Source organism: Hemiscyllium ocellatum, chromosome 13 (genome assembly GCF_020745735.1).
Source record: "Hemiscyllium ocellatum isolate sHemOce1 chromosome 13, sHemOce1.pat.X.cur, whole genome shotgun sequence".
NCBI classification, from domain to species: Eukaryota; Metazoa; Chordata; class Chondrichthyes; order Orectolobiformes; family Hemiscylliidae; genus Hemiscyllium; species Hemiscyllium ocellatum.
The window spans coordinates 8277858-8304103 of NC_083413.1; the positions used below are offsets into that span (position 1 = coordinate 8277858).

At 45.5% G+C, this 26246-nt stretch overlaps 1 pseudogene; it reads left to right on the top strand.

Annotated features, from left to right (window-relative positions):
* Positions 1–15428: 15428 nt before the first annotated feature.
* LOC132821666 (small ribosomal subunit protein uS7-like) lies at positions 15429–25472 on the top strand (annotated as a pseudogene).
* Positions 25473–26246: the final 774 nt, after the last annotated feature.

The following is a 26246-nucleotide window of genomic DNA, read 5'->3' on the forward strand; positions in this document are numbered from 1 at the left end:
CGGGTTTCCTTATGGCTTTTCATCCTGCATTGCTGGTATCTAATGATAATCAAAATGGGATTATATCATCAGGTGAACAGATTCCAGAAAACAAGAGAAGACAAAAGCAAATGCCCTCTAACACAAAATGTAATAACTCCCTCTCGCATTTGTTCTCGATTTACATGTCTAGTTTCCATATGTCATTCGTGATCCGTAGCCTAATCTTGAATGAAGAATCCCAGTGAACTGTCACAGTAGGATTTACCTCACCAGATGTTCAAACCATTTGCCTTAATTTCTGATTACGAAACAGCTCCAGTTACTCAACTGGGACACCTTTGTGTGTGTTCTACTCAAGCTGCTAAATAGCAAGGGGCTGACTCTGAGATGTGGGGCCATATTTATAAGTCTAACATTGAACAGCAATGCAAGGCACGTGCCCAAGAGCAGGAAAAGATAGCAGTTGTTGTCTCATTTATCCACTGGGAGAAAAAGGCTGTCCTGTATACCTTGAGTTCCCAAATTCTATCACGCTCAATTAGTTTTAACTGTGAAACTTACTTGGCATGAAATTGTATAGACACACACGAAGATCTCTGGCAAATTCATTCACATTTACTCTCTTTGAGCGCACAGGCCACTCAGAAATTGCTCTTCACTTCTAACATGGCAATAAAGAGAACGTACTGCCATTCATCGGATGGGGTATTGAGTACAAGAGCTGGCAGGTCAGGTTACAGTTGTATAGGACTTTGGTCTGGCTGCATTTGGAACACTGCGTCCAGTTCTGGTCGCCATATTTCCAAAAAGATGTGGATACTTTGGATAGGGGTGCAGAGGAGGTTCACCAGGATGTTGCCTGGTATGGAGGGCACTAGAGAGGTTGAATAGATTAGGATTACTTTCTTTAGAAAGACGGAGGTTGGGGGGGGGGAACCTGATTGAGGTTTACAAAATCAGGAGAGGGTGGATAGCAAGAAGCTTTCTCTAAGAATGGGAGACTCAATTACTAGGGGTCATGAGTTCAAGGTGAGAGGGGAGAAGTTTAAGAGTTCTTTATGCAGAGGGTGGTGGGTGCCTGGAATGCATTGCCAGTAGAGGTGGTAGGGGCGGGAATGATAGCATCATTTAAGATGTATCTACACAGATACATGAATGGGCAGAGAGCATTATCCTTGGAAAATAGGCAACAGGTTTAGATAGAAGATTGGGTTCGGCACAGGCTTGGAGGGCTGAAGGTCCTGTTCCTGTAATGTACTTTGTTCTTTGTTCTAACACGCAAGAGCTAAATCATTCACCATAATTGTATCATCAAGTGACAACACTGGATTGTAGACTCTACTGTCCCCAATTGTATAGTTCAATTATTCAGCTATCTGGTTTTGATGATGTATATAACTAGTTAAGTATGACTATATATCAGAGTGATAAAGATTTCTCAGAGCCTTTAAGAGTTAATCACATTGCTGCAGTCACATGACTGGGTAACAATGGCAGATTTCCTTCCCAAAATGACATGAGTGAACCAGATGGACCTTTACAATAATTGACAATGCTGTCATTAGACTAGCTTAGAATTCCACCTTCTATTGGATTCAAGTTTCACCATCTTCCATGGTCAGATTCGAACTCATTTCCCCAGAACATTAACCTGTGAATCAGTGAGTTATACTGCACAGTTACGCAGCAGGGCTGTTTGGACAGTATCTTCTAAATCTGTGACCTCCAAGATCAGGGGCATCAAATTCAGAGAAACTCCACCACATGCAAGTCCCTCACTTAGTCACGTACCAACTTGACTTAGAAACCTAGAAAATAGGAGCAGGAATAGACCATTTGGCCCTTCGAGCCTGCTCTGCCATTCAATACAATCATGGCTGACCATGACTCCTAACTCCTGACTTAGAACCATACAGTTGTTCCTTCACAGCCACTGGGCCAAACGTCATGAATGTCTACCCAAGCTCCCCTGTGGGAAGTCCAGTACCCTAAGGATTTGAGCTGTATTGAGAGGCTGAACAGGCTGGGGCTGTTTTCCCTGGAGCATCGGAGGCTGAGGTGTGACCTTATAGAGGTTTACAAAATTATGATGGGCATGGATAGGGTAAACAGACAAAGTCTTTTCCCTGGGTTCAGGGAGTCCAGAATAGAGGGCATAGGTTTAGGTTGAGAGGGGAAAGATATAAAAGAGACCTAAGGGGCAAAGTTTTCACACAGAGGATGGTACGGGTATGGAATGAGCTGCCAGAGGATGTGGTGGAGGCTGGTACAATTGCAACATTTAAGAGGCATTTGGATGGGTATATGAATAGGAAGGGTTTGGAGGGATATGGGCCAAGTGCTGGCAGGTGGGACTAGATTGGGTTGGGATATCTGGACGGCATGGACGGGTTGGACCGAAGGGTCTGTTTCCACGCTGTACATCTGTATGACTCTATGACCGCAGCATTTCAAGAAGGCATCTCACTATCTCCTTCTTCAGGGCAAGTAAGGATTGGCAATAGATGCTGTCCTACCTATACCACATGAATGAGTAAAAGTAAGTTCTATAAAACTCTTCTTACTCACGTGGATTTTGATGTATCATCTCTGCATAATTCAAGAAGATTAAATTTACAATAGTCTTAGCCTGTACCCTGCCGGGTCCAAACGTCTGTGCTCTCAATCCTTTCTGACTAATTTTTCATTGTTTTAATTCACATAAGGAATACTGCAATGAGTAACTCACCTCCTGACTTCCCAAAGCTTGTCTATCATCTACAAGGCACAAGTCAGGAGTGTGGTGGAATACTCCTCACTTGCCTGGATGGGGGCAGCTCCAGCAACACTCAAGCGACTTAACACCATCCAGGACAAAGTAACTCGCTTCACTGGCACCACGTCCACAAACACCTACTCCCTCCACCAACGACACTAGTCAAAGCAATGCATCACAGAAATTCACCACAGCTCTTCAGACAGCACCTTCTAATCCCACAATCACTTCTATCTAGAAGGATGATGCCAGCAGATACATGGGAACACCACTCCCTGCAAGTTCTCTCCAAGCCACTCACCATCTGACTTGGAAATATATCACCCTTCCTTCACTGTCATGGGGTCAAAATTCTGGAATTCTCTCCCTGAGGGCATTGCGGGTCAACCCACAGCACCTGGACTGCAGCAGTTGAAGAAGACAACTCACCATCGCTTTCTCAAAGCCAACTAGGGATCATTAATAAATATTGGCCCAGCCAGTGACACTCATGCCCCACGAGTGAATTAAAAGCAATGTAAATACAGTTTCAGTCAGGCGTCATAGCTATCTAGGCAGTTGTCTATGTCAATTTAGTGCTATACATTGACCCAGGGATGATTAGCCTCAGGCCATATCTCTCTGATGTTAGCAGTGTATGCTCAATAAATTAACAGAACGAGATCCAGTATCTAGAATCCTTACAGTGGGGAAGGAAGCCATTTAGCCCATACTAGCCCTCCAAATAATATATGACTCAAATAAAGCTCCCCCTCTCCACCCTATCCCCTTAACCTCACATTCATCACCGCTAACCCACCTAACATGCACATCACTGGGCAATTTAGTTTACCCAATCCCGTAGCTGATGGCTAACCCACCTGACCTGTACATCACTGGTCAATTTAGTTTACCCAATCCTGTAGCCCATGGCTAACCCACCTGACCTGTACATCTTTGGACGGTGGGAGGAAACCAGAGTAATGCCACGCAGACACAGGGAGAACATGTAAACTCCACACAGACAGTCACCAAGGCTGGGATTGAATCCAGGTCCCTGGTGCTGTCAGGTATTTCTTTCATTTCTTTCAATTTAGAAACTTCAAACAAAAACAGACCACACTTCTAATTGATCCTTATAGATCTGACATAGAGCAGAGGGTGTTGAGTGCTGTGGGTACATTATCTGTTAGCAACACTTATAATCTATTAGGAGAGGGTCCCTCAGACGAGACCGAACAGCTCTGTAAGGTATGGGAGAGAGAGTTGGACGTTGAACTCTCTTCTGAAATATGGGAAAATATCTGGGAAAAAGGAAGAAGGATCTCTATTTGTAACAGGCCCTACCCCTTGCTATTGAAGTTTCTCCACAGGGTCCATCTGGCCCCAGACCACCTCGCTAAATTTAAAGCAGGAGCATCTCCAATGTCCCTTAAATGTGAAGTGAGTGTGGGGGCACACTTACTCATTGCCTTTGGTCCTGCCACAGAGTGCGGGCGTACTGGAGCGCTGTGGGAGGCCAAATAGGGAAGGTCTTGTGGACGGAGGTGAAGATCTCTCTTCTTCTTGGTTTTGTTCGTTCACTTTCAGTAGATGCGCAGAAAAAAACAGGCTTTTCAGTGTCCTCACTTTTTGTGCCAGAAAGTACATTCTGTGAGGGTGGGTGTCGGAAACTCCCCTGGGGCTGGCGGGGAAGCTGGTGCAAGCTCGTCATCGAGCACATCCCCTGTGACTTTCTCACGAGGATGGTGCGCCATAAAACGGAGAACTTCTACAGGAGATGGTGGCCCTTTTTGGGCTACCTGGGTACAGATTTGTTCACCATACTAATAAGAGCCTTTATATAGCCGTGACAGTTCGATGTAATGAATCTGGTCTCCAGACAGGAGGAACTACGAACATATGAATATGTATAAACTTAGGCACTCGATGATCGAGGGCTATTGCTTTGTTTTGCTGAGGTCTGTTATGGTTATTATTATTATTATTATTATTATTATTGTTCAAACTTTTCCCTTACGCTCCCCTACGGCCCACCCTCCCATCCTGGCACTTTCCCCTGCCACTGCAGGAACTGGAAAACCTGCGCCCACACCTCCTCCCTCACCTCTATCCAAGGCCCTAAAGGAGCCTTCCACATCCATCAAAGTTTTATCTGCACATCCACTAATATCATTTATTGTATCCGTTGCTCCCTGTGCGGTCTCCTCTACCTTGGGGAGACTGGGCACCTCCTAGCAGGGCGCTTTATGGAACATCTCCGGGATACCCGCACCAATCAACCACACCACCCCGTGGCCCAACATTTCAACTCCCCCTCCCACTCTGCCGAGGACATGGAGGTCCTGGGCCTCCTTCACCGCCGCTCCCTCACTACCAGACGCCTGGAGGAAGATCGCCTCATCTTCTGCCTCGGAACGCTTCAACCCCAGGGCATCAATGTGGACTTCAACAGTTTCCTCATTTCCCCTTCCCTCACCTCACCCTGGTTCCAAACTTCCAGTTCAGCTCTGTCCCCATGACTTGTCCGGACTTGTCCGACCTGCCTATCTCCTATTCCACCCACCCACTCCACCCTCTCCTCCCTGACCTATCATCTTCATCCCCTCTTCCACTTACCCATTGTACTCTATGCTACTCTCTCCCCACCCCCACCCTCCTCGAGCTTATCTCTCCACGCTTCAGGCTCTCTGCCTTTATTCCTGATGAAGGGCTTTTGCCCGAAACATCGATTTCGCTGCTCGTTGGATGCTGCCTGAACTGCTGTGCTCTTCCAGCACCACTGATCCAGAACTTACCTGAATGGGTGTAACTCCAACAACACACATACAGTCATACAGCATGGAAACAGACCTTTTGGACCAATGCGTCCATGCTGACCATATTTCCTAAACTGAACTAGCCCCATGTGTTCAAGAAGCTTGACGCCATCCAGGATAAAACAGCTCAATGGATTGGCATCACACATTCACTTGCTCTGGCACCGACACTCTGTAGCAGCACAGTGTACTGTCCACAAGGTGTACTGCAGAAATTCATTGAGGGTCTTTTCACAGCACCTTCCAAACCAGAAACATTACCGTCTCGAGAAGGTGGAGAGTTGCCTTTCAGACTGGAGGCCTGTGACCAGCAGTGTGCTGGGTCCATTATTTTTTGCCATAAATGATTTGGATATGAGCATAGGAGGTATAGTTAGTAAGTTTGTAGATGACACCAAAATTGGAGGTGTAATCAGAGCAAAGAAGGTTACCTCAGAGTACAAAGGGATTTTGATCAGATGGGCCAATGCCTAGTCTCTGCTGGTACAATATTACAGTACCCAGGCCTACTCACAGCCTGGAACTGCACAGCCTCTGCTGGTACCGTATTACAGTCCCCAGGCCTACCCACAGCCTGGAACCATGCAGCTCTGAAATCATGTCACCATTTCTCTGCACCATCATGTCTCCATCGACATCCACACCACCATGTGTCCACGCACCACCTGAGACTGTGAGGACCCTGCTGCTGCCGATACTCCAGGGGTCTGCACTCCGGGAAAGGGACTGTCCCCATTCCTGCTAACGCTCCGGGAAGGGGACCGCTCCCATTTCTTCCGACCCTCCCAGAACGAAACATTCCTGCTGCTGCCAATGCTCTAGGAGAATCTTGAGCTGGAAAGTAAATGTTACATTAATCTACCAGGCAGCTCCCTCTGACCTTTCTGTGTTCAATGAAATGTATATTTTCAGACATGGTGACATTTTAGGAATGATACTTTTCTCTTTATATTCATTGAAGTTTAAAGTGAGTGAATGTATAATAAAGAAAGAAAGGGCATTTTAGATCAAAATTTAATACTAAAGCACAGAAACAAGTGAATGGTTATTAAAATATAGAGTCATTACAGCATGGAAACAGGCTCTTTGGCCCACCATGTCTATGCTGACCAACAAACACCAAACCACGTTGATCCCATTTACCTGCACTTGATCCAAGGGTAGCACAGTGGCTCAGTGGTTAGCACTCGCAGTGCCAGGGACCTGGATTCGATTCCTGCCTGTCTGTGTGGAGTTTGCACGTTCTCCCTGTGTCTGTGTGGGTTTCTTCCGGGTGCTCCGGTTTCCTCCCACAGTCCAAAGATGTGCAGGTCAGGGTGAATTGGCCATGGGAAATTGCCTGTAGTGTTAGGTACATTAGGTAGGGAAATGGGTCTGGGTGGGTTACTCTTCAGAGGGTCAGTGTGGACTGCTTGTGCCGAAGGGCCTGTTTCCACACTGTAGGGAATCTAATCGAATCTTGCGCCTGACAATTTAAGGGCCTACCTTGACGATTCTTAAATTTTGTGAGAATTCCTACCTCCATCATACTCTCAGGCAGCACATTGCATATTTCTGTCACCCTCTGAGGTTAAAAATACTTTTTTGAGACCTTCTCTAACCCACATACTCCTCACCTCAAACTATGCCTTCTGGTGCAGACACGTCTGCCATGGCGGAATGATTCTCACGATCTCCTCTATCTCATAATTTTGCGTATCTTACTCCGATCCCCTCTCAGCCGCCTCTGTTCCAATGAAAACAAACTCAGCTTGTCCAGTCTCCCCTCATAACTGAGACTTTCCATCTCAGGCAACATTCGGGAGAATCGCATCTGCACTCTCTCCAGAGCAATGACATCTTTCTGATAGTGTGTTGACCAGAACCGCTCGGAGTTTACACTGTGTCGGTGGATGAAATGAGAGAACAGACATCAATTTCATTAGAAATGTTGAAAACTTTGCAGGGTATTTTCTAATCAATGTGACCCATCCATGGCAATTAAGTTATTGTAGATCACTTACAAATGTGTACAGTTTGGACAACATCAGCCTTCGGCTCTGTTTACAGAACAGATAATTTAAATTGTGCTTGAGTTGGGAGGTAAAATAAATGTGTTAAATTAAATTCATCAGTGAGCTCACCCTGACCTTTGGTTGTCAGATGAAATATCCATTTTTGGATAGGTTGACATTTAGGATCAGTTTATTGTAACCGGAGTTGGGCTGCTGGGTGAAACAACTGGAAGCCTACAAAAGAAAACTTGCTTTGTTTCCTTCAGTGACCCATCTAAGTAACCAGTCATAGAGCTGTACAGCATGGAAACAGACCCTTCAGCCCAACTCGTCCATGCCGACCAGATATCCTAAATTAATCTAGTCCCATTTGCCACCACTTGGCCCATATCCCACCAAACCCTTCTTATTCATATCCCCATCCAGATGCCTTTTAAAGTTGCAATTGTACCAGCCTCCACCACTTCCTCAGGCAGCTCAGTCCATACACGTACCACCCTCTGAGTGAAAAGGTTGCCGCTTAGGTCTCTTTTATATCTTTCCCCTCTCACCCTAAACCTATGCCCTCTAGTATTGGACAAGGGGAAATGACCTTGTCTATTTACCCTATCCATGCCCCTCATGAGTTATAAACCTCTATAAGGCCACCCAGGAGAAAGTGGGGACTGCAGATGCTGGGGTACCAGAGTTGAAAAATGTGGTGCTGGAAAAACACAGCAGGCCAGGCAGCATCCGAGGAGCAGGAGAATCGACATTTCGGGCATAAGCCCTTTTTCTGAAGAAGGGCTTATGCTTGAAACGTCGATTCTCCTGCTCCCCAGATGCTGGCTGGCCTCCTGTGTTTTTCCAGCACGACATTTTTCAATTCTTTAAGGCCACCCCTCAACCTCTGACACTCCAGGGAAAACAGCCCCAGCCTATTCAACCTTTTCCTATAGCTCAACCCTCCAACCATGGCAACATCTTTGTAAATCTTTTCTGAAACCTTTCAAGTTTCACAACATCTTTCCTATAGCAGGGAGACCAGAACTGAATGCAATATTCCAAAAGTAGCCTAAGCAGTGTCCTGTACTCAATACTCTGACCAACAAAACAAAGCATACCAAACATGTTCTTCACTATCCTATCTATTTGTGACTCCACTTTCAAGGAGCTTTGAACCTACACTCCAATGCCCTAAAGCAGCGTACACGTTTCAGTCTGTATAATGCTGTCATTAAACACACAGGCCGAGTGCACCAGGAGCAATAAGACAGTGTGATCCTATTTCAGGTAAATAAACAAAGAACTGTGGATGTTGGAGATTGAGGCAAAAACAGAAATTTCTGGTGAAACTCAGAGGGTCTGGCAGCATCTATGGGAATCCTGCAGCCCCTGGGTGTCAACATTGAATTCAGTAGCTTCAGAGCTTGATTCATTGTTCCATGTTATTACTGAAAATGAGTTGCTGGAAAAGTGCAGCAGGAAGAAGGGCTCATGCTCGAAACGTCGATTCTCCTGATCCTTGGATGCTGCCTGATCTGCTGCGCTTTTCCAGCAACACATTTTCAGCTCTGATCTCCAGCATCTGCAGTCCTCACTTTTTCCATGATTATTACCCATCCCTACCCCCACACCCAGTTCTGTTATGACATGTTCTGCCTTTAGCCCATTCCCACCTACTCCCAGGGAGATTATCACATTATATGGTTTGCATTCATCTATCCTACTCTTCATCGTCATTGTCACTTTTTAGCTTTTCTTTTTATCCTGGCACTGCCATCCATCACCTCCTTGCTGACCTCCCCTTTTCAGCCCCCTATCTCTCAGGGCTCCATCTCCTCCAATCCACTGACCTCTCTCTATCATCACACCCCTCTACCCCCACCTCCAGTTTGTCTTCAGCATAAGTATCACTTTTTCTTGCAGCTGCTAACAGTTCTGATGAAGAATCACTGGACTTGAAATGTTAATGCTGCTTTCTTCCCACAGATGCTGCCGGACTTGCTGAGTTTCTCCAGCAGTTTCTCAGTTTGGTTCACTTTCAGGGCCAACTGTTCAATTGGCTGATTTGTTCCTGAACTGGCCTTTTTGCAGAGGGCGGCATGATGGCTCAGTGGTTAGCATTGCTGTCTCACAGCTCCAGGGACCCTGGTTCGATCCCAGCCTCGGGTGACTGTCTATGTGAAGTTTTCACATTTGCCCTGTGTCTGTGTGGGACTTCTCTGGGTACTCCAATTTCCTCCCACAACCTAAAGATCTGCAGATCAGATGGACTGGTCATGCTAAATTGCCCGTGGTGTCCGGGGATGTGTAGGTTAGGTGTATTAGTTATTGGATTGGGTCTGTGTGGGATACTCTTGGAAAGTGGGCGGCACGGTGGCACAGTGGTTAGCACTACTGCCTCACAGCGCCTGAGACCCGGGTTCAATTCCCGACTCAGGCAACTGTCTGTGTGGAGTTTGCACGTTCTCCCCGTGTCTGCGTGGGTTTCCTTCGGGTGCTCCGGTTTCCTCTCATGGGTGGGTTGCGCTTCGGCGGGTCGGTGTGGACTTGTTGGGCCGAAGGGCCTGTTTCCACACTGTAAGTAATCTAATCTAATCTAAAAAGTCAGTTGGACGGAAGGGTCTGTTTCAACACAGTAGGGACTGTGACTTTTCCCAGTCGGTCCTTTAGAAGTGGGCGAAAGTTAGAGGTCTCTGAGGCACCCATGCATGTTACATAAAAATACTTAGATTTGACCTTCCTATTGTAGGGTTGTATTCATAGACAATTCCAATGAGTGAGCAGCGTCCTTGGTATAACTGCTCAGTGTTGACAGAGGGTATCCTCTGGATGGATTGTGTTATATGCCAAGCATATGACTTTCTAATAAAAACAAATTACTGCAGAAGCTAGAAATCTGAGATAAGTGAATGCTGGAAAACCTCAGCAGATATGGCAGTATCTGTACAGAGAGAGAAACCGAGCTAACCTTTTGAGTCCTCTATGACTCTTCTTCGGAACTGTTAGTCAAGGTAACTGTGGGAGTTGATGGGCTTGTAATGGGCTGTGGTGAACAGTCTACCCTCAGGAATGGAAACAGTGAAATCAAGGAAGGGACGAGTCAGAGATGGGCCAGGTGATGGTGGGAGAAAGGATGGAAACCAGAAACAAATCTGATTCATTTTTCCAAATCCAGATGAGAGCAGAAAGCAGCACTAAAGACATCATTGAAGCTTTATAGCGTGGAAGGAGGTTTTTCAGCCCACCAAGTCTGCACCGACCCTCCAAAGAGCATCTCACCCAGACCCAACTATATCCCACCTCCCCATATTTAACATGGCTAATCCACCCTGACCTGCACATCTTTGGACTGTGGGAGGAAACCGGAGCACCTGGAGGAATCCATGCAGACACGGGGAGAATGTGCAAACTCCGCACAGCCACCCAACGGTGGATTTCTGCCAAACATTTGTAAACTGCTTTAACATTACTGAACCAAGTGATCACGGAATAGTGTGAAACACAATCTCCCAGAATCTGATGAATCCAATTTGGTGGTCAGCCCTTGGCTGTCAGGGACCCCCACTTTCAGATCTGTTGGCACTAGCATGATTATTCCTCCAACCTCAGAACAATTGCATTGCAAGGCATGGGATCCTTGTCTTGCAGATATTGGAGGTCCTGTTTCATCTGAACATTGGTTCTGTCAAAGTTTTGCTTATATTTTGCTCGTGATTATATCTTTCCGATCCCATTTACAAGGCAAGATGTTGGGCATTTCCTAGAGGGATGTTCGTGTGAGACTGTGTGAAGAGCATTAACAACTGTCTGATATATTTATATGAAATAGTGTTCCTGTGATCTCCCTCTGGGATTGTCGTTTGTTTGTATCTACAATTGGTGCCAACACAGACTGCATTGTGTCTAGTCATCAGTGAACATTATCTTTTATTGAACATGGTAACTTCTAACAATAAACAGTCCAAGAAGCAAGGGTCCCAGGCAGAATCATCTCCCAGCCTAATCATGTCAACTTTCAGAGGAAGTATTGAACTTTACAACAGGCCCTTCGGCCCACTATGTTTCTGCTTAGCCTGATGCCATTCTAAACTAATCCCATCAGCCTACACATTGTCCACATCCCTCTATTCTCTATCTGTTCATGAGCCTGTCTAACTGCACCTTAAGAATTGCTATCATATCTGCTTCGTAAAAACAATGACTGCAGATGCTGGAAACCAGATTTTGGATTAGTGGTGCTGGAAGAGCACAGCAGTTCAGGCAGCATCCGAGGAGCAGCAAAACCGACATTTCGTTTGGATGAAGGGCTTTTGCCTGAAACTTTGATTTTCTGCTCCTCGGATGCTGCCTGAACTGCTGTGCTCTTCCAGCACCCCTAATCCAAAATCATATCTGCTTCCACCACCTCCCCAGTAGCGTGTTCCAGGCACCTACAACCCTCTGCGTAAAAAAACTTGCCTCATGCATCTCTTTTGAACTTTCTCCCTTTCACCTTTAACCTATGCTCCCAGCGTTTGACATTACTACCCTGGGAAAAAGACTCCGACGATCCACCCAATCCGTACCTCTCATAACTTTATATACTTCCATCAGGTTATCCCTCAGCCTTAGGCACTCTAGTGAAAACAATCCAAGTTTGTTCAAACTCTCCTAATGGCTAATACACTCCATTCCTGGCAACATCCAGGTAAGCCCCTTCCACACCCTTTCTGAAGCCTCCACATCCTCCCTATAGTGCAGTGACCAGCACTGCACACAATATTCCAAATGTAGCAACACCAAAGTCTTACACATTGCAACATGCCATGTCAAATTTATACTCAATGCCCTGAACTGTGAAGGCAAGCATGTTGTGTATCTTCTTTACCATCTTATACCATCTTATATCATCTTATATCATCGTATACCATCTTATCCACTTGTGTTGCCACTGTCAGGGATCTATGGACTTGTTCCCCCGAAATCCCTCTGTATGGCCTTTGTTCCCAAGGGTCTGGCTATTTACAGTACACTTACCTCTTGCATTTGACCTCACAAAATGGGGCTGGCAGCGTCTGGAGGAAGAAAGCAGTTTTAAATCCTGCTTAGGGTGGCACAGTGGCTCAGTGGTTAGCACTGCTGCCTCACAGCACCAGGGACCAGCCTCAGGTAACTGTGTGGATTTTGCACATTCTCCCCGTGTCTGCGTGGGTTTCCTCCGGTTTCCTCCCACAGTCCAAAGATGTGCAGGATAGGTGAATTGGCCGTGCTAAATTGCTATTGCATTAGTCAGAGGGGGAATGTGTCTCGGGGGAGCTCAGTGTAAACTTGTTGGGCCATAGGGCCTGTTTCCACACTGTAGAGAATCTAATCTAATGATAAAGTAACTTCAATTTCTGTTTTTGTTTCAGATCTGCAGTTCTTTGTTTTATTCCTAATTCACACGTTAACTTTAACCCTTTACACTGTCAGTCATGAATTAAGTAAGTCCTAGAAGAGGTGCAGAACATCCACCCCTTCCCATCGAGTCAGATATTCATCTTAACATTAAAGTTCTAATGTCACATTGTGGTTCATACGTGAGACAGTAGGCTTCATTCACCCTGTCACCAGAATACTACTTTGTTTTGAATTAATATCACCCCATGGCAGGGTGCGGGCAAGAGGAAGGAAATAGAAAGAAAGAAAAATAAAGAGAGAGGAGAGCAAAATAAAGAAAAGAAGGAGAGAGAAAGATAGAGAGAAAGAAAAATTAAGGGACAGAAAGATAGAGAGGAAAATGAAAGAGAGGGAAAGGAAGAGAGGAAAAAAACAAAGAAAGAAAAAGTGGGAGGGGAAAAGAACCAAAGACAGGGAAAGATAGAGAGTAAGACAAAGAGAGATGAAAAGAGAGAGAGAGAGAGAGAGAGAGAGAGAAAGAAAAAGTTAGAGAGAGAAAAGGAAAAGAGTGAAGGGGAGAGTAAGGGAGAGAGGGGAAAATAAACACAGAGAAAGAAAAAAAAGCAAGAGATTTAAAAAAAGGAAAAAGAAATGAAAGAGAAAGAAACAAGGAACCCAAGAAACAAAAACAGAATTTGCTGGAAAAGCTCATCAGGTCTGGCAGCTTCTGTGAAGAGAGATCAGGGTTAATCTTTCAGGTACCCGGACGGTTAATTCTGATGTCCCTTCACATTAGAACATAAGAACTAGAAGCAGGAGGAGGCCATTTGGCCCATCGAACCTGCTCCATGATTCAGTTAGATCAGGGCTGACCTTTTCATGGCTTCAGCTCCACTTACCTGCCCTCTCAATCCCTTTGCTGTTCAAAACATTATCTATCTTAATTTTAAAAACATTCAATGAGGAAGCATCAACTGTGAATTCCACAGATTCACAACCCTCTGGGTGACGAAGTTCCTTCTCAATTCAGTCTGAAATCTGCTCCCCCTGATTTTGAGGCTATGTCCTCTTGTCCACGTGGAAACATCCTCTCTACTTCTATCTTATCTATTCCCTTCATAATTTTATATGTTTCTGTAAGATCCTTCTGTAGATCATTTTTACTAAATTCCAATTAATATAATCCCAGTCTACTCAGTCTCTCCTCATCAGGTAACACCCTCAACTTTGGAATCAACCTAGTGAACCTCCTCTGCACCCCCTCCAGTGTCAAGTAAGGAGACCAAAACTGCACGCAGTACTCCAGGTGTGGCCTCACCAGCACAATGTACAGCTGTAACATTACCCCCCTGCCTTTAAACTCAATCCCTTTAGCAATGAAGGATAAAATTCCATTTGCTGTCCTAATAACTTGTTGCACATGCAGCCGAACCTTCTGTGATTCATACACCCAGGTCCCTCTGCACAGCAGCACACAGCAATTTCTTACCATTCAAGTAATAGCTCTTCTTACTCTTCATAGATGCTGCCAGACCTGCTGAGCTTTTCCAGAAACTTCTGCTTTTGTCTCTGGTCGACAGCATCTGCAGTTCTCCCAGTTTTCATTAAAGACACCAAAGAGTTGAATTTGAACTGCATGGATTTGATAGCAGGAAGCACATCTGGGATTTACATATAGATGAATCAAAACCTGCAACCCATTTTACAAGATGAAAGACTGAACAGCAATCTCGGTTTGTTCAATATATCGCATCAGTGTATGACACTGTGATCGTTTACTACAAATTCTGTGTCCTATGATCCTGCCCTACTAGTTTCCTGATGAAGGAGCTGCGCTCTGAAAGCTAGTACCCCCAAATAAACCTGTTGGACTGTAACCTGACATCGTGTGATCTGTAACCTAGTCCACCCCAGTCCAACACCAGCACCTCCACATCACGACTTCTCCTGTACACCAGCTGCCAGTCTGAAAGGGAAGGATGGAGAAGCATTGAGCCCAGGTTACAGGAGTGAGTCAGCCAACACAGCGAGTACAGACAGTGGCTCTACTTCAGGCAGTCTGCATACTCTTAGGAGACCCAAACTTTCCCATTGGCTGCTCATTGGCATTTGTCTGGAAGAAGACTTCCTGTAAAGAAGACCAGGTGACCAAATACGTCCAATGACAGTCAAAGTCATCGCCACCCTTCACTTGCACCCCTCTAGCTCCTTGCAGGCAGCTGTAAAACCTTTGCTGCACAGCTGACTTCGGCTATGTTTTACCAGGATTTACAAACAGATGAGGTAAGTCAGAATGAGGGGATTGTCAGTCCTGTCACTCTCCATAGCTTCCCATTGATCCTCTGGGTAGCCAACTCTGCACACCGGGGCACTCAAGACACCCATGGATCACCTTGTCATCTGTGTTGAGGGTGTCCACTCCATCTACTGTCACAGTCAGACCATTGTTCATGTCTAGGCAAGGTTTCCAGGGAACTTTCTTAATAGTTCCATCATGAAGTTCCAAGAGCAGAGATAGCAGATAGCACTTTGACTCCAAGGCTGTGTTCTTTAGACATGGCTGATGATATCGGTGAGCAGCCGAGGTGAGAATACACATGAAAGCTACAAAACAAACTACATGACCACCAGAGCTGTAAAAGATTAATTAGGGTGCTGAACACTGGATGATTGGAACCAGAGCAGACCATTCAGCACCTTGAGCATGCTCAACCATTCTAGATTGTGACTGATCTAGTGGTTCACACTACTGCCTCACAGTGCCAGGGACCTGGGTTCGGTTCCAGCTTCGGGTGACTGTCTGTGTGGAGTTTGCACGTTCTCCCCGTGTCTGCGTGGGTTTCCTCCAGGTGCTCTGGTTTCCTCCCACAGTCCAAAGATACACAGGTTAGGTGGATTGGCCATGGGAAATGTAGGGATAGGATGGGAGGTGGGGGTGGGGTGGGTCTGGATGGGATGCGCTTTGGAGGGTTGTTGCAGGATTTGATAGGCCAAATGGTCTCTTTATGCACAGGAGAGATTCTCTGATGATCTGCTTCAATGCTTGGTGCTAGCTCTATATCCTTCATTGTCATTAATACTGATCTTTAACTTGAACTTACTTAGTCATAGAGTCCTACAGCACAGAGACAGGCCCTTTGGCCCATACTGGTCCATGCCGACCACAATGCCCATCCACGCTAACCCCATTTCCCTGCACTTGGTCCATATCCTTCTAAACCTTTCCTATCCATGTATTTATCCAAATGCCTTTTAACTGTTGTTAATGTACCCGCCTCAACCACTTCTGCGGGCAGCACGTTCCATATACATACCACCTGCTGGGTAAAAAAGTTGCCCCTCAGGTCCCTTTTCTTCTTTGCCCTCTAAACTTAAACTGATGCCCTCTAGTCCTCAATTCCCCAACCCTGGGAAAAAGGCTGAGTGCATTCACTCTCTCTATGCCTCTCAGGATCTTATACACTTCTATAAGATCCTCCATCAGTGTCATAGAGTCATAGAGATGTACAGCATGAAAACAGACCCTTCAGTCCAACTCGTCCACGCCGACCAGATACTGAATTTGAATTTAATTTATTGTCACATGTACTGAGGCACAGTGAAAAGCTTTGTCCCAACCTAAAGTCCCACCTGCCAAAACCCAGCCCATATCCCTCTAAACCCATCCTATTCACATACCTATTCAGATGCCTTTTAAATGTTGCAATTGTACCAGCCTCCACCACTTCCTCTGGCAGCTCATTCCATACATGTACCACCCTCTGTGTGAAAAGGTTGCCCCTTAGATCTCTTTTATATCTTTTCCCTCTCACCCTAAACCCTCTAGTTCTGGACTCCCCCACTTCAGAGAAGAGACTTTGTCTATTTACCCTATCCATGCCCCTCATAATTTTATAAACCTTTATAAGGTCACCCCTCAGCCTCCGACACTCCAGGGAAAACAGCCCCAGCCTATTCAACCTCTCCCTACAGCTTAAATCCTCCAACCCTGGCAACATCCTTGTAAATCTTTTCTGAACCCTTTCAAGTTTCACAACATTCTTCCGATAGGAATTGTATGCAATATTCCAACAGTGGCCTGACCAATGTCCTGTACAGCTGCAACATGACCTCCCTATGCTCTAAAGAAAAAACTCCTAGCTTGTCCACCCTCTCCCTATAACCCAGACCGTTGAGTCCTGGCAACATCCTTGTAGATTTCTTCTGCATTCTTTCCATTTTAATAACATCCTTCCTATAGCAAGGTGACCAAAACTGAACACAACACTCCAAGTTCAGCCTCACCAATGTCCTGTACAACTGCAACATATCTTGCCAACTTCTATAGTTCTGATCCACACACTCGGGGATAATTAATCCCAAAGAGCTTTCCTCTAGATCTCTATAACCTGGTGTTGTGTGATTTTTTTCAAAAGGAAATAATGTTCTGGTCCTTATTTCATTGCATTCGTCAGGAGCTTTCTGTAGACAAATTGACAAATGCAATTCAGGGGGAGGTGATGGCCTCATGGTTATTATTGCCATGCTATTATTCCAGGGACCCAGATATGTTCGAGGGATGCAGCTTTGAATCCCACCTCAGCAGATGCTGGAGTTTTACTTCAATTAAAAAGCATTCTGGAATTGAGAGGCTAATGATGGTTACAAAACCATTGACAATTGTCAGGAGAACTCCATCTGGTTCCCCCATTTAGGGTAGGATACTGCTGTCCTAATCTGGTCTGCCCTCTACATGACTCCAGACCCACAACAAGGTCCAGATCTCTAGTCCAAAATGGCATACCTTCTACACTGAGACTGTTATCCTTGATTCTAAATCTCCCAGCTAACAGAAAGATCCTTGCTGCATTGACTCTGTCTATCTCTTTAAGAATTTTGTAGGTTTCTCAGAGAGTTTCTCTCATTCTAAGAAGCTCCAAGGAATGTCAGGTCCAGATTCCTCAATCTTTCCTCATGGGAGACTCTTATCCATCTAGCGATCAGTCTGGTAAACCTCCACTGCACAATCCATCCTTCCTTACGCAAGGGGATCAGAACTATGCACAGTGTACCAAGTGCAATCTCACTAAAGTTCCATTTGATTCTTTGGACCTAGCACTCAGTTCACCTTCTGAATGACTTGTTGCACCTGTTTGCCAATTTTCAGTGATGTATGGACAGGTCCACTTAGATTTTAATACTTTCCAATGTCTCAGCATTTAAGGAACAGCATTTATTGCCCATCCCCAAATGCCCAGAGACCAATTAAGAGTCAACCTTGTTGTGGGTCTGGAGTCATGTAGAGGGCAGACCAGATTAGGACAGCAGTATCCTACCCTAAATGGGGGAACCACAGGGAGTTCTCCTGACAATTGTCAATGGGTTTGTAACCATCATTAGCCTCTCAATTCCAGATTGCTTTTTAATAGAAGTAAAACTCCAGCATCTGCTGAGGTGGGATTCAAACCTGGATCCCTCGAACATATCTGGGTCCCTGGAATAATAGCATGGCAATAATAACCATGAGACCATCACCTCCTCCTGAATTGTATTTGTCAATTTGTCTACAGAAAGCTCCTGACGAATGCAATGAAATAAGGACCAGAACATTACTTCCATTTAAAAAAAATCACACAACCAGGTTATAGTCCAACAGGTTTATTTGGAAGCACTAGCTTTCGGAGCGACGCTCCTTCATCATGTGGTTGATGCAGGAGCAGTGCTCCAAAAGCTAGTGTGCTTCCAATTAAACCTGTTGGATTATAACTTGGTGTTGTGTGATTTTGACGTTTGTACACCCCAGTCCAACACCGGCACCTCAAAATCATTATTTCTAGTTCCATTGGATGAGGGATTAATATTGTCCAAGGCCCAGGGGAAGAACAGAGCTCACTTCACTGTTGTTCATGGGATCTTCCAACTGAGAGGGACAGATTGATTTAAAAACTCAACTGAAGAAATGTCTACACATACTCCGAGCCTTATAGAGGTTTACAAAATTATGAGGGGCCTGGATAGGATAAATAGACAAAGTCTTTTCCCTTGGGTGGGGGAATCCAGAACCAGAGGGCATAGGTTTAGGGTGAGAGGGGGAAGATATAAAAGAGACCTAAGGGGCAACATTTTCATGCAGAGGATGGTACATCTATGGAATGAGCTGTCAGAGGAAGTGGTGGCGACTGCTACAATTACAACATTTAAGAGGCACTTGGATGGGTATATGAATAGGAAGGGTTTGGAGGGATATGGGACAGGTGCTGGCAGGTGGGACTAGATTGAGTTGGGATATCTGGTCGGCATGGACAGGTTGGACCGAAGGGTCTGTTTCCATGCTGTACCTCTCTATGACTCTATAAGTGTCATTGTCGGGATATAATCAATGAATTTAAAGTTTAAACTTTAACATTGAAGTTGCCTGTCAGAGATTTTATTCACTGTAGTAAAAAACAGGGACTGCCCACAAGTAAATAACAGAGAAGTGTAAAATGTCATCAATGGCTATCTTTTGAATCCTGCTGCAATATAACTTCATGCATTGAGATGTCAAACGCTTGGCACAGCTGTCTCCACATTATTTTCTTGCTTCAAAGAACAATTAATCAGATTTCAGACCTTCCTCTCTCGTACCTATCTCACACGCTCTCACAGATCCAGAATTCCACAAGGTTGCAAATTTTAAGATGTTACCACAGCAACAAAAGATGGTGAATTGTTCGAGACATTTTCATTCGGTGGGGCATTCTGATTTCAAATGTTAATTAGCTAGGAATTACAAATGTTCTACCCAGAGCACAAAGTCACAAAGGCCGTGTGTGTGCTAGAGTAATAACAGTTTCTGTTATGCTAAGAAGGTTTATTATAGTAACAGCTTCCTTTCATTCAGTTATCACAGTCGTTTATTTAATTAAGACAGCTATATTGACATTGGATTTGAGATACAGATGGCTCTTAGAATTTTATGACATTAAGTGCATCAAGGCCAGCTCTTGTAATGTAATTACACTATAAAATAGATAAAATCTAACAGCGCAATCCATTTCAAAGTTACTAAGCTGTTTCGTGACCTCTCACACATGGTACTATTGTTCTAGCATTCTTTGTGAATGAGTTCTTAATGTCCATGTCCACCTCTGCGGTTTCATAAGTTAATGATTAAACAGCAGAGTTTGCACAGAGCAGAGAAGTCCGATCGTACAATACCCTGAAATGGAACAAAGTCAAATGCACGCCAACAAGTGTCAAGTTACCGATGACGGGAACAAAATGATGTGGTCTTTCTGGACCGGTCAAGATGCCATTTCTCAATGCTGCTTACTGCTTGTATATTCAAATTGGAAAGGGAATACATTTAGTTCTGTGTTTTGCTTCTTACCAGTGACTTAGAAACATAGAAAATAGGAGCAGGAGTAGTCCATTTGGCCCTTTCAGCCCACCTATCATTCATCGTGATCATGATTAGTCATCCAAGTGAATGACATTGAGTTTCGGCCTCACGTGCATATCCAACCCCAACTTGAGATAGCACAATGCTTCGGTCTCAGCTGTTTTCTGTGGTTGTGAATTCTGTGGTAGTTCACCACTCTCTGGGTGATGAGATTTCACCTCATTTCAGTCCTCCACTTTTCATTATATCCTTGGACCTGTCATCTTTCACCATCCTGTTCACTAGAGGGAAGTACTGGAGGCTGCCCGTGTCTGTGTTTAGCTGGATTGTCCAACCATCCAGAAACTAACCATGAAGCTTCATGAGGTACTGCCTCACACAGTACTCTTTCCCAGGATAATTGGGAAGAAGGTGTAGATCTGGGGCAAAGTGGACCTTCCTTATCTTTACCTCACTTGTGGCCCTATTACAATTAGAATTTGGTTAATTGTCACATGTACTCAAATTACAGAAGAACAGGAGTATAGTGAAAAGGGTCCGATGTTGCCAACACATGGCACCATCTTAAGTACAAAGTACCTAGGTACAAATCTTAGGTGCAAAAAGAGGAGAAAATAAAGAAAAAAAACACAACATTACAGACATACACTATAAGCGGTAGCAAAATAAGACATAAAGCTAAAAGATAGACATTACAGTCTTTTCTATGAGGCTTCCACTTGGTCTGATTGCGCTCCAACAGTTTGCAACCAGTAACCATCTTTGCTCCATACCAACAGGCCACCGTTCCCAATCTGCTCTGGTGGTCCCCCCGCTGTGCTCTGACACCCCAACAAAAGAGGAAAATTACAGAAGAAAACACAATACAAGAGGAAAAAAAGAGGCAAAGAGAAAAGGAACGGACAGAATGGATGAGCCCTGGCTGGAGCGTGCTACTCCTCCGCCATCTTGGATGATATCGATACACTGAGCCCCTAACCAGGTCTCAAGTGGCAGCACCAGACAGGTAGCCCTGGAGGGGATCAGGGCTGCTCAGGACAGAGAATACCATTGTCTGCTGTCTGTGGGCCAAGCAATATCTGAGCAGGAACCTGAGTAAAGAGGGCTTGGAGACAGCCTGAATTGCAATGCTGACTAACAAATAGCCCACAAATAGCCATTGGAAAATCTTCTTTTCATTCACTCATGGGACATGGGCATCACTGGCCTAGTTCCTGTGGAGAAGGCAGTGGTGGAGCTGCCTTCTTGATTGGCTGCAGTCCACGGTCTGATTTTGTTTCTTTATTTAATAATGATGAGACTTTGCAGCGATTGCTACAACTGAGTGGCTTGCTACGCCATTTCGGAAGGCAGTTGAGTGTTAACCACATTGATGTGGGCCTGGAGTCATATGTTGGCCAGACCAACGGAGGACGGCAGATTTCTTTCTCTGAAGGACATTAGTGACCAGAAGGCTTTTTCAACAGTGGCTTCATGATCATCAAATACCAGATTGTTAAATTCAAATTCCAGCATCTGCCATGGGTGCGGCATGGTGGCTCAGTGGTTAGCACTGCTGCCTCACGGTGCCAGGGACCCGGGTTCGATTCTAGCCTCGGGTGACCGTCTGTATGGAGTTTGCACATTCTCCACGTGGGTTTCCTCCAGATGCTCTGGTTTCCTCCCACAGTACAAAGATGTGCAGGTTAGGTGAATTGGCTGTGCTAAGTTGTCCATAGAGTTAGGTGCATTAGTTAGGGGGAATGGGTCTGGGTGGGTTACTCTTCGGAGGGTTGGTGTGGACTGGTTGGGCTGAAGGGCCTGTTTCCACACTGTAAGGGATTGAATCGAACTCAGATCCCCAGAACAAGTGATATCAAGAGATAACTGGGTATTTAATACAGTCGCACGTGGAATATTGTGTACAGTTCTGGTTGCCATATTTCAGAATGGATGCGGAAGCATTGGAAAAGGTGCAGAGGAGATTTACCAGGATGTTGCCTGGTCTGGAGGGAAGGTCTTATGAGGAAAGGCTGAGAGACTTGAACCTGTTCTCATTGGAACGAAGGTGGCTAAGAGGGGATTTGATAGAGACATACAAGATGATCAGAGGATTAGATCGGGTAGACAGTGAAAGTCTTTTTTCCTAGGATGATGACATCAGCTTGTACAAGGGGATATAACTACAAATTGAGGGGTGATAGATTTAAGACAGATATCAGAGGCAGGTTCTTTACTTAGAGAGTGGTAAGGGTGTGGAATGCCCTGCCTGCCAACGTAGTTAACTCAGCCTCATTCGGGGGATTTAAACAATCCTTGGATAAGCACATGGATGATGTTGGGATAGTGTAGGGGGATGGGTTTAGATTAGTTCACAGGTCGGAGCAACATCAAGGGCCGAAGGGCCTGTTCTGCACTGTATTGCTCTATGTTCTCTGTTCTAAGTATCTTAATACCACGTGGACCCAGTGTATTTAGCCTACTGGGGAAGGAAACTGCCATCCTTACCTAGTCTGGCCTACATGTGACTCCAGCCCCACAGCAATGTGATTGTCTCTTAACTGTTCTCCGGGCAACTAGGGATGGGTAATAAATGCTGGCCAGGCCAGTGATGCCTTCATCCTGTGAATGAACTTTTAAAACAATACATAGCCCTTCTTCTGAACTTATAGTGAAGGGGAGGTCATGGTTGGAGCAGCTGAAGATGGTTGGCTTGATGTAGCTGCCCTGAGAGAGCCCTGTGGTGACATCCACTGGAGGGTTTTCCCTCTCGTTCGCACTGACTTCCAGCCAATCGCTGCAGTCTGAACCCAAATTGAAAACAAGGTTCATCAACTTCAACATTGGTCAGTCTTGGTTGGTGTTTATGCAGATAACTCGGTCTTCCTCTGTTTCACTTGCTCGCTGTTTCTCTTTAAACGATAGACATTCCCCGACTGGCCTCACCAGCTTGCGTTTTTTTCCTCAAAGCTGCCCATTTGTTGTGACAGGTGTAATGTACCTCTACTTAATTAATCTTGTCTGTGCTGCTCTTAATTTAACAGTCCATCTGCTGAGGCTGCGATTTGAGATATTTTAAGGTCTGCCTTCCAGATGGATACCTGGTTACTGTACCCATGAGACAGCAGCTTCTGTTCCAATTAATAACTGCACTCATGAATGCCTTTGCATCAGGAGACAATCAGAATCAGTGTCAAACCAACCCATATGTCAATCACTTGAGTCACTTGCAGCTAGGAGTCATTAGGGGTCTACAGACCAGAAAAAAGTCCTTTGGCCCATTGTTTCTGTGCCAATTGAGGATAATCACCCACTCCCCTTTTACAACACTTGGCTCATAGCCTGGTATGAGGCAGAAGTGGGTACTGCAAACGCTGGAGATTAGAGTCAAGATCAGAGTCGTATGTCTCGGCATAAGTGCACAGCTAAATGCATCCTAACATTAGAAAGATTTCTACCTCTGCCACCCTTACAGACAGTGAGTTCCCGACTCCCACTAAAATTAAAGTCACCATAGTTCCAGAAGATCATAGCATTGCTCTCTCATGACAGAGGGGGAGAGAGAGAGAGAGAGAAAATGAGGGGCAACTGTAGGGGCTTAACGTGGGGGTCACTGTGCCTCAGGGAGAGTTTGAAAAGGAGAGTCTTTCATGATATCATCAGCTGGTGTTAGGATTGAACCCATACCACTGGCTCTGGTTGCAAACCAGCCATTCAGCTGACTGAGCTAACTCCTTGCCCGTTAGCATGAAACATTTCTCTTTATATCCTGCTCAATTCCTCTGCCCCTTACCTTCAATCTATGTCCTCCCACATTTGGTCATTAATGCCTCCACCATACAGAATGGGTATATGAATAGGAAGGGTTTGGAGGGATATGGGCCGGGTGCTGGCAGGTGGGACTAGATTGGGTTGGGATATCTGGTCGGCATGGATAGGTTGGACCGAAGGGTCTGTTTCCATGCTGTACATCTCTGTGACTCTATGACTCCGTCTACGCCCTCCACAGTGTCTCCATGATTCCACATAAAATCCAACCCAAAGATGGAGCCAAGTGAGCAGGCAATCTCAGAATAGCTCCAGTACAGAAGGAGAAAGTGAGGTCTGAAGATGCTGGAGTATCAGAGCTGAAAATGTGTTGCTGGAAAAGCGCAGCAGGTCAGGCAGCATCCAAGGAACAGGAAATTCAACATTTTGGGCATAAGCCCTTCATCAGGATGAGGGGCTTATGCCCGAAACATTGAATTTCCTGTTCCTTGGATGCTGTCTGACCTGCTGCACTTTTCCAGCAACACATTTTCAGCCCCAGTACAGAAGGAGGCCATTTGGCCCATTGTGTGTGTGTTGGCCTTCTGCAAAAACAACAGTACCCAGTACCTCTACCATCCCCTGACATAATGACAAAGAGGGATATATGGAGTAGACAGATAGAAATGTTTAAAAAAGATAGTGTAGTGATTGTAATGAGGTCAGCCAGGTGTACCTCATAGAATATGAGTTCCCTGATTGGGACTGTTAACCTGGTCCAATCAGGGAGCCCTGGCTGACAGATATGAACAGGAGCATGCTTTTCAGTGGTGGATCGTGAGTGGAGCAGAATAACTGAGTGGGAAGGTGTGCCCGCAGTTGCAGAGGCCCCTGAGATCAAGCTGTTTGGCAAATGGAGCACAGATGATGTCCAGATCAATGTCATTTCCCTCCAGGATTACATCGCTGTCAAGGAGAAATATGCCAAGTACCTCCCTCACAGCTCTGGGCGCTACGCTGCAAAATGTTTCCGTAAGGCTCAGAGCCCCATTGTGGAGCGTCTCACCAACTCCATGATGATGCACAGGCGAAACAACGGCAAGAAGCTGATGACCGTGCGGATTGTGAAGCACGCCTTTGAGATCATCCACCTACTGACCGGTGAGAACCCACTACAGAGACTGGTGAATGCCATCATCAACAGTGGACCCCGTGAAGACTCCACCCGTATTGGCCGAGCAGGAGGCAGGCTGTCGGTGTGTCCCCACTGAGACAGGTTAACCAGGCTATCTGGTTGCTAGGTACTGGGGCGAGGGAGGCTGCATGCAGGAATATTAAAACCAATGCAGAGTGCCTGGCTGATGCGCTCATCAACACTGCAAAGGGTTCATCCAACTCTTATGCCATTAAGAAGAAGGATGAGCTGGAGCGTGTGGCCAAGTCTAACCGTTAGTTTTGTGATGTCTGCAATCTGTATTCTCTAATAAAGCTACTCAAAAGATGAAAAAAAATGAACAGGAGCATCCCGGGTGTCTCTGGAGAAAGAGCACGTCATGTCCACCCACACCCTGGAGTTGTTCAGGGAGAGGTGGGTGCCGCAGGGAGTGGGATGCATTATTTCCCCCTCCAACTCTATTTTGATTTAATCCCTGCCCTTCCCTTCACTGTTTGATCACACAGCATTGCCCTTTGATGTGAAGGGCACTGCTTGTCACTGGCCACTCGGGTGTTTCCTTTCTTCCTGGTGGTGGAAATTAAATAAAAATTTATACACCTTGTGTCTTTCACACCCGCACACTCAAAAAAAGAGACAGGAGTGTCAGGGTTTCTGTTCACTCTGAGAGGTGGCTCTGAGGGAGCTGGATCAGTGTCAAACACAATGCGTGTGTAAATAAAAGGTGATTTGGTGACGGGGATAAAAAAATGAACAGGAGCGTCCTGGGTGTCTCTGGAGAAGGAGCACACGGTGTCCACCAACACCCTGCAGTAGTTCAGGGAGGACAGCAGGGAGTGGAGATTCACAGGGATGATCCCTGGAATGATTGGTCTAACATACGAGGAATGGCTGAGGATCCTGGGATTGTATTCATTGGAGTTTAGAAGATCAAGGGGAGACTTAATAGAAACTTACAAGATAATACATGGCTTGGAAAGGGTGGACGCTAGGAAATTGTTTCTGTTAGGCGAGGAGACTAGGACCCGTGGACACAGCCTTAGAATTAGAGAGGGTCAATTCAGAACAGAAATGCGGAGACATTTCTTCAGCCAGAGAGTGGTGGGCCTGT